This window comes from Echinops telfairi, unplaced genomic scaffold (assembly GCF_000313985.2).
Source record: "Echinops telfairi isolate 266 unplaced genomic scaffold, ASM31398v2 ScPeMD7_5868;HRSCAF=6743_0, whole genome shotgun sequence".
NCBI classification, from domain to species: domain Eukaryota; kingdom Metazoa; phylum Chordata; class Mammalia; order Afrosoricida; family Tenrecidae; genus Echinops; species Echinops telfairi.
This window is the reverse complement of record NW_022109767.1, coordinates 3773981-3787545: the sequence shown is the minus strand read 5'-3', so window position 1 is coordinate 3787545 and position 13565 is coordinate 3773981.

The window sequence follows — 13565 nt, the reverse complement described above, 5'->3', positions numbered from 1 at the left end:
CTCCCTCCCGCACCCTCCCTCCCTCATGAACCCTTGATAATTTATAAATTATTATGATTTTTTTCATGTCTTACTCTGTCCGATGTCTCCCTTCACCCACTTTTCGATTGTCCATCCCTAGGGAGGGGGATATATATAGATAATCATACTGAAAGGCGTGGTATTTTTCAATTGCCTCATATGCGTGTGGATGTTGGACACTGAATAAGGAAAACCAAAAAAAATTGATGCATTCGAATTGTGGTGCTGGTGAAAAATACTGAAAATACCATGGACTTTTAAAAGGACAAATGAATCTGTCTTGGGTGAAATGCAGTTAGAGGCTTGTTAGAGTCGAGGATGGCAAGACTTCATTTTACATACCTTGGACATGTTGTCAGGAGGGACCATCCCCTGGAGAAAGACATCGTGCCTGGTAAAGTAGAGGGGCAGTGACAAGAGGAGAGCCCTCCAAGGAATGGATTGACACGGTGGCTGCATCAGCGAGCTCAAGCCTGGGAAGAACTTTGAAGACAGCACAGCACTGGTCAATGGTTTGTTCTGCTGTGCACACAGTCACTATGGGTCAGAACCAACTCCATGGCACCTAACAACAACAACAACAACAATTGTGATAGAAGGTGTAGGAAACACTGGAAAGCTCAACAACAAAAAAGATCTAAAACCATCCCTGTTTGTTTTGCGACAATGATTTTGGTAAACGTCCTTCCAGTCAGAGAAGTCTGAGATCCAACCAAGTTATCATACAGGGTGAAATCTTTCTTTCACTACTGGTCTAGCACATTGTCTTTCAAACTACAGATCAGAAGCCTTTGGTGACTTTAAAAATCAAGTTAATGTGTCACAACTAGCATTTTGAAGGATGAAATAGGATAGTGATGATGGCGGCACAACGTGATATTCCTAACTAATGTCATGGTAAAAAATGTTAAAACGAAAATAGTTGTGTTAATATACATGCAACCCTCCTACACCCTAACACACTGTAGAGAATTTGAACTATTAGAGCATATCACATAATGTAAGAGTAAGTATAGTTCAATGTTTGCTCCAGGCGTGTGTGGCAGTAGGAGAATAGGTCCTAGGTCATAATTTAATAGCAGTAGGTCATCATCTTATAAAGGTGAAACTCACCATTAGGGCACGATGTGTTCCAAGAGCTATTCTACTGGTGGTCTGGAAGTGGGTTATACCTAAGCGGAAGACATTGATCCTATCAGCTTTCCAGGAAGCCATAGAAACCCTACATTTGAAGTAGCATTCAGACCACCTCTCTGCACCCAGAGGAGTCATCGTCTGGAGCTTTGGGGGTGATATTCTGCATGTAGTGGGCTAGGTAGCAATCTATCAGTCCTCATATGTAGTAAGCCCAAGGAGGACCATCCAGCACATGCTACTCATGCAAAAATGTTCTGACCTTGGCCAAGGTGCTCATATGGATGGATATCGAGTTCTCCAGCCAGCTGAGATCCTCCTGTCGTCTCTGTGACCAAGATGCGCTCTCAGAACTAATTTTCTTAGCTGCCCAAAGATGAGACCGCACAGGTCCTGGCAGAGCGGAGGGGAAGCCGGAGCAGGATGATCAGAAAGGTCCAAGAAGGAGAGCTCAATCTTCACGTTCACACATGGTCAGCACTTCTCTCCTGTCCCCTTGCACAGATGTGCACTTTCTGTGATACTCCAGTTAGCCAGAAGGGGGATGTCCTAACGAACACTAACAATTGCATGCATCTTCTACAAATCAATGTTTTGTCTCTAGTTGGAAAAACTTGATACAAAAATCCTGAAAGTTTTTATACACATTCACATGTCTTCATTGCCTTCGTTAACAGAAATAAGATGAGTAGTTAGCTCTATGTGTGGTGTCAGATATTAAACATGTGTCATGGTTGCCAAATTGGTTTAAGTTTTATATCACCGATTTGTTCCAAAAGAATCTCAGAATGGCTCTTAGAAATTCAAAAACAGTGTTAAAGAGCCTTAATCAGTCAAAAGTTGTGTTAACTATTGGAAACATACAATTTGATATGAAATAGTGATGTCACAGAAATCTGCTCCAACTTAAAAAAATGCCAAACAGAAATTATTTGGAAATATTATACAAAGCCAATAATCAGTGCCTCTGTTTCACTTTTTTTATTCACCTTTTTTATCACAGATATAGAATGTGAAGGAGACATAATAAGCTCATTTGTTAAATGTCATCAGGCAAATCCCTTCCATTGTATCCCCCATCAGAGGCTACATTACTAACAGACTTCAAAAAGTTCAGGGAAGACTCCATTCTTTTCATTCAAAATTGCCATTTATATATATATTCCTGAGGGTAATTTAAAAAGTATTAACTTTTTAAAGTCCCCTCATGTGTATATATATGAGGGGACTTTAAAAAGTTATAGATATATAGGTATATAACTTAGGGTAATTTAAAAAGCATTGCTACAAAATTGCAGAAATATTTATTAAACAAAAACATCAAGATGTAATGCTATTATTGCTCATCGTATCCTCCATCAAGGTCTACATCAGTGATTCTCAACCTTCCTAATGCTGCAGCCGTTTAATACAGTTCATGTGGTGGTGACCCCCCAACCATAAAATTATATTCATTGCTACTTCATAACTGTAATTTGGCTACTGTTATGAACTAGGTGACCCCAAAGAGGTCGCAACCCACAGGTTGAGAACCGCTGGTCTACAAAGTTCCAAAGATGGAATTTCCATCTCTCTAGCCCTTCTTCCCTAAAATGTTACACACTAGTTTTGGCATCTTAGAAGGGCACAAATAGCTGCCTTTTAAAAGTTCTTTCTGTTTAAGGCACAAAAAGAAGTCTGAAGATACAAAATCAGGGAAACAGGTTGGATGTGGTAACGTTTCCCAACAAAATTCTCATAAAGAGAGCCAACAATCATTATTTACATCAATATAATTGTTTGTTTTTCATCTTTTGATACCTGATACCTGGTCCCGTTGACACCTCATGATCACACATGCTGGTGTGCTTCTTCCATGTGGGCTTTGTTGCTTCCCTGCTAGATGGCTGCTTATTTAACTTAAAGCTTTTAAGATCCCAGATGTTCTATCTTGTGATAGCTGGGCATAATCTTCACCACATTTGCTTATGCACCCATTTTGTCTTCAACTATGGTGTCAGGAAGGTGAGTATCAAAGAGTATCAGGTTATTAGAAAACAGTGTTCTTGTGTTTAGGAAGGACTTGAGTAGAGGCCCAAAGTCTGTCTGCTATCTTAATACTTAACATATAAACATATGTACACTGGCCTCTATTCCTTTCATTATAAATTCACATATTTACATATACACATGCCTACAGCTACACCTCTATAAATAGCTTTTGCCTCCTAGTTCTTTCCACTATTTCCTTTCACCTTTCTCCTGTCCCACTATCATGCTCTCAGTAATTCCTCTCAGCTACATTGCACATGATCAAACCCCACCAGGCTTTATATCCCCTCCTCGCAATCAATTTTAGATCTCTTGTTGTTCCCTTATCCCTGAGTTTGTTGGCTCCTGGGTCCCCCTCCCCGCCCCCTCCTCACCCATGTCCCATTGTTTTCTCCAGATTGTTTGTCCTGCCTATCTGATATAGATATCTTATATAGAAAAAACAAAACAAAAAACGATTAACAGTTCCAAGTCTGTCTCCTGATTCTTATGAATGATGGCCAACCAGGTCTGAAGATGTGCCAAGCCCTGTCCCCTGAGTCAGAACTCTATTTTCAGAATTTCTCAGGGACTTTGTTACTTTGCTCCTCTTGCTGCCCTGTGGCACTCCCTTCACGCTTCGCCCCACTCTACTGTACATGGGTCAGGCTGGGCACACTTTCTGCAGAGTGTCTTGCTATGGGTCTGTGAGGCGATGTCATGTCTCATGGTAGGGCTGGCCCTGTCTATGGTCCTCTCTTTGCATTGGCTGCTCTAAGCAGGAATGTCTTCCACGGGGCTTGGTGGACAATGATGAGGTTCTCTCTCTCTCTCTCCCTCTTAGTTTGCACCCCTGTGACCTGGACAGACCTGCCACTCTCCCTGGGCTATATCTTCAGTTCTGTCCACTGTATTACATTCTTCTGAGGAAGGGTCAACGTAGCTTGGCTTGAGCCCAACCCCTTTGTCCTCTTTGTTAGTCCGAACCGCCATGCAAGTATGTTGCCCTCAAGGCTTGGCACTCCAGCATGGGGTCTGGTCCCTCTCTCCTGTTCCTGTGGAGACATAAACAATACACTCCCTATGGGTATATTAGTGCCCTGTTCCCCATCATCTTCGTTGGGTGTGGGGGGGGGGCTCTCTTTTCCCCTCATTTTTTAGTTGGTTGCCATATGCATCCCTGAGTTGGGTCCAACCCCTGCCAAAGTTCCTGGACCTTATGCATAAATCCAAGCTGGGATTTATGCATTAAGTAGTTAATCCTCTATATCTATTGTAATTTTTGAGCTTACTTCAGTGGACTCATGTTGTGCTTGTCCTTTGTGCTTGGCTAACTTCGCTTAGCATAATTTCCTACAACTCTTCCCATGAGACAATGTGTTTCACGCATCCATTGCTGATTTTTAGGGCTGTACAGTAATCCATTTTATGTATATACCAGAGTTTTTTAATCCAGTCATCAGTTGATGGAAATTTAGATTGTTTCCACTTCTTTGCAATTGTGAACTACACCATGATGAACATTAGAGGGCTGATGTCTTGGACCATTTTTTTTTAAGATACACTAATTACACATTGGTCTGCGATCTGCATGGTCAGCAGTTCAAAACCACCAGCAGCTCCACTGGAGAAAGACTGGGCTTTCTACTCTTGTACATGATGACAGCCTTAGAAACCCCCAGGGAGGCTCTGTGAGTCAACACTGACTCAGTGGCAGGGAATTTGGGGTATTTTTTTTAATATTTTGGTTTAATCTGGCTGAAAAATTGTATTAATGAGAGAACTTGCAAGTAATTATCCACTGATAGTAGAAACTTGTTTAAACACACTTTTGTTTTGAACAAACCTATGTAAAGATGAACTAGGACCCACTAGCATCATGTTCTTATTTATGTATGTGTGTGTGAGAGAGAGTGGGTTTTAAAAAGTTTGTAGAAAATGGAATTAAATAATAATGTAATTTTCCCAAGAACCATCTGAAGCTCATGTATTTACACACACACACACACACACACACACACATCCATTGCCATCAAGTCTGCTTTTACACATATCTTTCATCTATAACCTATTAAAAACATTTTTATTTCCTTTTTTTTTTTTCAAAAAATGGTGTCATCTAACCAAAACAATCAGAGCCAATCAGTTCTTACAAATTTGACTATTGTTTCCACCACGTTGAAGAATAATTTAGTTGACTAAGAAAGTTTAGAGCATATCACTGATACACTAGCATTACATAGGAAAGAGAATAAAATTAGTATCTCAAGAGAATGTGCAGATGAGTATCGTCACTCCCTTTCAATGTGGTGGGATACTATGTTGTTTGTTTGACAGCAGGCTAAGAATGACTTTTAGGCGTGCATTCTATAAACAATACACCACACCTGGAAATGTGGCCTCGGCAAATCTACAATAACTGGGGAGATCTTGCATTAGAGACTTCCTATATAAGAAAAAAGGTGGTCTCTGAGAAGCACTGACTCGATTATATGCATTTAACTCTAGAAATACCTCAACCAGAAGCATAGTTCCCAATCTCTGAATACTTTACGGTGTTGGAGTCCTTGACCCCAGTACTTGTGGCTGTAAGTCTCTTTGTTATTCTTTGTTAGATTGATAAGATCATATCCATGTAGGGTGAGTCCAAGACTAAGGTGACCAGATTTTAACATTGGTAAAGCAGGCCACCATTGACTGTGGGGGGAGGGGGGTGTTCTCGAATAAAAATTTGGTCTATACCATTTTGCCACCACTATAAAATATAAATAATACGAGTACTGTCTGTTAAATTCAAGAACATGTATTTCTTTATGAAATAAATTACTGACCTAAATTATCTGAATAGCTGATTTGTTGACATCACTTGTTTAACTAGCACTAGCACGCATACGATGTGTATCGTCTGAGAGACAGTTACAAAATGTTTTCCTCGTTGTCAATGCCAAAAAATGCCATGGTTCATTAAGTCCAAACAATGCTGGTCGAATTCTAACAACTGATCAACAATGCGAACTTTGATAAGCAGTTCTCGATCATCAGTTCTCAACAATTATTTGTTATTATTAAAGTTTAACATTATAAAATTAACAAAAATAATATAAAACTCATATCCTGGCGAAATAGCCACATGGCAGCCGAAAACCGTATATTCCCTTCCCGTTCTCCTGCCGTTCCCTAGCTTGTCGTGCATTCTTTCCAAAAATCCGGACTTTTTAAAAACGTCGCAGGACGTGGGACAAATTGTTAAAAATCGGGACTGTCCCGCCAAAAGCGGGACGTCTGGTCACTTTATGACCTAGACCTACTCATTCTGCATGATACAAAACACAGACAGAAACAGACATGTACAACAGACGAAGGCCAATGCCAGGCAGTGGTTACCAAGGACCTGAGGGACTCTGGAGCCAGAGAAGATGAGACAAGAGCTTCTCCAACAGCAAACGGAGAGAGAGCCTTCTAGAAGCATTGTTGCTGTTGTTAGGTGCCATCGAGTCAGTTACGACTCACAGAGACCCTATGCACAACAGAACAAAACACTGCCTGGGCCTGGGCCATCTCACGATTGTCCAGAATTCAGACTTCTAGTCTCTGTGAGAAATGCTGTGATCAAACAAAGTTCCACTCGTTAAAGCTAATCACTTGGAGTATTTCTGTTGTAGCCGCACTAAGAAACAAAGACACCTCATACAATATCCGCTAAGTTTGGAGCTTTATTGGATTCTCTCTGCTGTTTGTTAATGCACTAGCTTTAAGATCACATTAGGGGAAAATAATGACTAATCACTGACTCGGGATTTTATAAGGCGTTTTTCCATATACAAGAATGACATTATAGGAAAGATCAAAAGCCTTACTAGCTCAAGGCTGGAGACTGCTACACCCCAGTTCCTTAATGTATCAAAATTGCAGGATTTATTTTGTACAGAAGTATAACCTGTACTCCCTCTAAGCATTCTTTTGTGGTCAGCCTGAGAGAGAAAATTATGTCATTATAAGCAATCTCTTAGAAGGCTCTTCAAAGCAGGGACTCGTAGCAGTCATTTGAAAGAGGTCACCACGTGTATTTAATAATTAGTTTGGATCTATAAAGATGCCACAGCATTATCCAGAGGAATAAAACATTGGATATTTACAAAGAAACCGTAGGGTTTGTCTATAGGAGTAAAGCATGGAGGTGCCCTTGGTTGATTAAGATGTTAACTTTTATTATATAACTAATGTCAATGGCTGTTGAGATGGCTTTTCTCTTCATTGCCAAGACTGTATTGATTGATGTCTATCGGGGTTTGTTCCTTCCCAAATTCTCTGCCCAACAGATTGCTGCCTGTTTTATTAATCAAGGAGAGTCTCTTATTTACCTAATGTTGTCATAACAAAAGTCCCGGAAACAACAAAAATGTATGCTCTCAGAGTTCTGGGGCCTAAAGCCTGAAATCAGGATCTCACCCATGTCAATGCCTTTGTGGGCTCACCCATGTGAATCCCATCTCACCCATGTCAATCCCTTTGCAGTTTCTAGATGGGCCCTCACGTAGCATTTATCTTACTTTTGGAGGGATGTCTCTATGCCTGTTCTCCTCGCTTTATAAAACACTTCTCAGATCCTATTAGATCTGAGACTCACCCTATTCTGGTAAAAGTTTATTTAATATAATAGAAAGCCCCTATATCTAGTCAGAGTCATATGGGAACTGTATTTAAGACTTCCACATTTCTTTTCGAGTATAAAATTCAATCCATAACAAAATGATTTACCATCAATTTTACATTTTTGTGCTGGCATCAATCAGGTTCTGCATATTCAGACCGTAAGCTCTATGAGAAAAGACTGCTTTATCTTATTTAGCAGGATGCCCAGGAGCTAATAAGAGCAAAATAAATATTCATGAATAAATAAAGAGAAAGTATATTTAATCTATTTTCATTAAAAGAGTAACTCTCTAACAGCGTTCCAAGCTGAAAATTAATTTGGATGTTCCAACCCCAATTTGGGGGGAAAAAAATCATAATGTTGACAAATTTCTGAGTAACTTAAATAAATATCTACCTGTTACAGAGATGGATGTTTTTCTGGTTAATCCTCTCATAGTCTTTTTCAGTCACTACAATAAATATAATTGGCACAGATTAGGTGTTCAGAGTTGGCAGTGAGATAAAATAAACCTCAGGACCGAATATGCTTTATCTCTCCCACTCAATATCGTTCTAGGTAAACAACCATGCATTCCATCAGAAGAAGGCATGTACAAGTTGGAAACATTGTTTCTTTTTTCCCAAAAACCCATTTTTATTAGTCTGGTACTTTAGAGAAACAAACCCACAAAAACTCATGTATAAGAGAGAGTTTTATATAAAGGGTAAGTGCGCATCAAGAAAACATCCCAACCCAGTGCTGCCCAAGCCCACAAGTCCAACATTAACCCATATGTCCAACACCAAGCCACAAAATCCTCCTCTATCTCACAAAACAGATGCAACGATGTTGACTGCAGGAGGAAAGCCAAGTCAATGAATGTATAAACATCTCAGCGCTGGCAGGGATCTCCACACGGCTGCTCCAGCACCCAGTGCATCGGGGTAGGTCCATGTGGCTTCTTCTCAGGGATGTCTTGCAGGAAGTGAGCCTTGTCAGCTAAAGCAGGGAACTGGCTAAGGCAGCTGCACCCTGGTCCGACCATCAGAAAGCAAGAGACCCGAGAACTAGAAAGGCGAGGCTCACTGAGCCATTTATCCCTCTGCCCTTCAATTAACCTCACATGTGTTTATCGGCCAGGTTGGCACAATAAACTAACTACCTCAACATTTTATTGGAAGCTACAACAGATGGCATATCATTCCACAGTTCAATCACCTCAAACAGTATTGTACAATTGCTACCATAACCATTTTCAAAACATTCTCTTCTTTCTTGGACTCCCTGGCAACATCTCCCCGGCAAAAAGCAAGCATAGAAAAGCAGATCAGGGCCAACACGCACCAGTGGGAAGATCAAGTGACAAGATTTGAACCATGCAAGTCGGGTTTATCATTATGAGTTCATAGAGTCATCTCTCCAATGCACTCAATACGCGCCATGAGAAATGACCTGTACGCTGTGAGCATGAGGGCAGTGATCTTGGTTCACTTGTTCCTTCATTTGTTTTGTTTCTCCAGTTCCTGCTCTGCCTCATCAACATCTATTCTAATGAATCTAAACAAGATGCAATGATAAGAAACAAATCTCACTTCAACCACTAGTGCAATTCCACAGAAATAAACAACTGAAGAAGGCTGCTCTTGCCATTCGTCTGAGAGAGAAAAAGCAAGCTCCTGTCCTACCAGGAGGCAAATGCCCAAAACTCTGTCTTACATTGCCATTAATTTTAAAGGACACGAAAACCACCCTTGATTCACGCTCTTTATACCTTTTATAGCATTTCTAAAACAGCATGAGACATGCCTCCCAATTGAAAAAGCAACCATAGCTTCACTGAGCTACTGGTAGCAGTCTACTCCCAACAGGTTTGGTTTTTGTTTTTTGTTTGATAAGTTATCACAAAGATTAACCCAGTGAGCTGCATGCTTCTAATGGTGTGCTGCAGTCCATAGGTGATTTTGAATCTACAACAGGGTCTGAGTGGATCATGAAACTAAATCCCCTCTTCTTCCAGTGTGCTCAGTTTGAACCAGCTCATTTTACAGTGTGGTTAGTGTCGCCTCCACAGTTAAGGATGATTGCTCAAAGCACTTAGGGCAATGTTGTCTTAGCACAGCATCTAGAGCGAGGCAGTTGACACAAATTGCATCGTATGCTGCTTGAGATTTAATGCTGCTACTGCTGGGAGAATATTTTTGCAAAGGTTACTGATGTATAACAAAATACAACAAGCATCAAAATCAAACTATCAATCAAAATCCTTCTTTAGTCCAAGGTCCCAATTATATCGCTTTGTTTAAATGTAGGTTTTTAACTCAGAAAATAATAAATAATCCACCTTTCTTAATTAATATGAAAAAGCTTTTCTGTACAAAGCATATGGGTGATCGGAGGAGGGAGGGTTGCGGGGAGGGGGGTCTGCTGTACAAAGCCTTTAGTTCCAAGCTACAGTTAATGTTTATAAGATTTCATACCCAAAATGCGCTTCATTCATTTTATAGTTTTTATCATGCTAAACCTAATTGTTGTTGGCCTCAAAACATATATATTATAATTTAGATTCTATATTACAGGGAAACAAGGAAAACACTGGAAAGAGAGTCACTATCAATATATGGAGGAAATAGTGAGTATCCAATAAAAGTAACTCTAACTCTGAGCACTCTACATTCATTTCCTGGAAATATATTTTGCTGGAGGTCATAAACTTTAAACTGCCCAATTAGATTTTATACTAAGCAATACAATCTGGCCTTCAATGGATCCATGAACTCTCTTGCTACTGATGAATTAAATTTCCCTGCAAATCACTACATACAAGATAGTTTGAAGAGTGTACATAGTTTCCTATTAATTACTTCTCCATTGATAATGTAATTAACAACTAACCATAATATGTAGCTCATTTTAACTACAGTTCTACATTTGGTGTTAATATTAAAGAAGGTCTGTTTGGGCTCACCTGATTTCATGTTCAGAAATTTCCATTCTGTTTCTATGGTTTTTATTTTGCTTGGCCTGCGCTTCACAGGCTGAAAGGTTACATTTAGCTGTGACTAAATGTGGCAGCTACCTGGCCAACTGACTGGAAGATATCCATCGCTGTGCCCATTCCAAAGAAAAGTGATAAAGCAGAGAGCAAAAAAATTATCAAACAATATAATTAATATCACATGCAAGTAAAATTTTGCTGATGATAATTTAGCAATGGTTGCAGCAGTATATCAATAGGGAGATGCCAGAAATTCAAGCTGGATTCAGCAGAGGACATGGCCCTAGGGAAATACTAGCTGACATCAGCTGAATCTTAGTGCGAAGCAAAGAAGACCAGAGAGGGTTACTTGTATTTTATTAACTAGGCAAAGGTATACAATTGGGTGGGTCATAAAAAATGATGGACACTATTGAAAAGAGCAGAAATTCCAAAACACTTCCTTGTGCTTTTGCAGAGCGTGTACATGGAGTCAGAGGCAGTCATTCATACAGAGAAGTGGAATCTTGTGTGGGTTAAAAATCAAGAAATGTATGTGCCGTAGTTTTATCCTCTGTGTTAGTCTGGGTAGACCAGAAACAAATCCATAGAAACTCATATGTATAAGAGAGAGTTTTATATAAAGAGTAATTGTACATTAAGAAAGCATCCCACCCCAGTCCAGTCCAAGCCCATAAGTCCAATATTAGCCCATACGTCCACTACCAATCTATAAAGTCCTCTCCAGATTCACGGAATATGATGCCGAATCTGGCCTTCTATGGCAGGATGATCACAGACCAGTGGGTGCAAAGTCTTTTTTTATTTACCATTTTAATGGGCGCTCATACAACTTTTACCACAATCCATATATACATCCATTGCATCAAGCACAATTGTACATTTGTTGTCATCCTCATTCTCAAAACATTTGCTTTCTACTTGAGCCCTTGGTATCAGCTCCTCGTTTTCCCCTTCCCTCCCCGCTCTCCCTTCCATCATGAACCCTTGATACTTTACAAATTATTATTATTTTGTCGTATCTTACACTGTCTGGTGTCTCCCTTCACCTACTTTTCTGTTGTCCATACCCCAAGGAGGAGGTTATATGTAGATCCTTGTAATCGGTTCCCCTTGTCTACCCCACCTTCTCTTCACCCTCCCAGTATAGCCACTCTCACCACTGGTCCTGAAGGGATCATCCGTCCTGGGTTCCCTGTGTTTCCAGTTCCTATCTGTACCAGTGTACATCCTCGGGTCTAGCTGGATTTGTAAGGTAGAATTGGGATCATGGTAAGGGAGGTTGGGAGGAAGAAGCATTAAAAGCTAGAGAAAAATTGTATGTTTCATTTTTGCTACACTGCACCCTGACTGACTCATCTCCTCCCCATGACCCTTCTGTAAGGAGATGTCCAGTTGCCTACAGATGGGTCTTGGGTCCCCAATCTGCACTCTAATTTGGGTCTTGGGTCTCCACTCTGTAGTCTGATTTGGGTCTTGGGTCCCCACTTTGATTTGATTTTTTGCTCATTGATGCCTGATAGCTGATCCTTTTGACACCTCGTGATCTCACAGGCTGGTGTGCTTCTTCCTTGTGGGCTAAAGTCTTTTGGATCAGTGGCAGTAGAAACCTCTCAACATTGGCAGGGGTCTCCACATGGCTCCTCCAGTTCCCAGGGCACAGGGTCTATCCGTGTAGTGACATCTGTCTTGTCAGTAGAAAGTCTCCAAGGGAGTGAGCAGAGAGAAAGAAGTCTTCCCCCACCCCAAAGAGGAAATTTCAGGACTTTCCATAATTCTTAGGAGAAGGCCACGCCCACACAGAGGCCTCATTGGCTATGACCCGATTGGCAGACTAGACTCCACCCCTTCACTCTTACTCCTCTCAAGTCCCAAATTGATACCAGATTATGTAATTACTACAACTATATTTCAATTTGTCTGTTGAGCAAATAATTCTAGAAGGTAGATTATCTGAAGAAGAACATGTCATCTGTATTGGATGAAGGTTTTTAATTACCTGTGTATGTAGATGACACAAATTTGTTTGCTAAAAGCTAGGAGGACTTGAAGCACTTGCTGATGAAGATCAAAGATTGCAGCCTTCGGTATGGATTGCAACACAACGTAAAGAAAACCAAAATCCTCACACCTGGTCCATCATGCTAAATGGGAAAAAGATTGGCATGGAAAAGGATTTCATTTTGTTTGGATCCATTGTCAATGCTCATGGTAACAGCATATAAAAAAAATCAAATATACATTGTGTTGGGGAAACACACGAATTTTTTTTTAAGTGTTGAAGGGCAAAGACGTCACTTTGAGGGCAAAGGTGAAAGCCACAGTGTTTTCAATTGCTTCAGATGCACATAAAAGCGTGATAATGAATAAGGAAGATTTCAGAAGAATTCATGCATTTCTATGATGGTTCTGGGGAAGAATATTGAAAGTACTACGGACTGCCAGGAAAACAAACAAATCTGTCTTGAAATAAGTATAGCCAAAATTCTCCTAACACCGAGTACGACAAGACTTCATCTCACATACTTTGTACCTGTAATCGGGAGAGACTAGTCCCTAGAGAAAGATAGCATGCTTGGTAAAGTGGAGATGAAGCCCACTAAGGAGATGAAGCCCACGAAGACTCTTGGCTGCAATAAGAGTCTCAAATATAACAAACGTGAGGACAGCGCAGGACCCAGCAGAGTGTCATGCTGTTGTACATCAGGTTGTGATGAATCGGGATCAGTTTGCTGGCCTTTAACAATAGGTGTGGCTGTGATGAGAGAG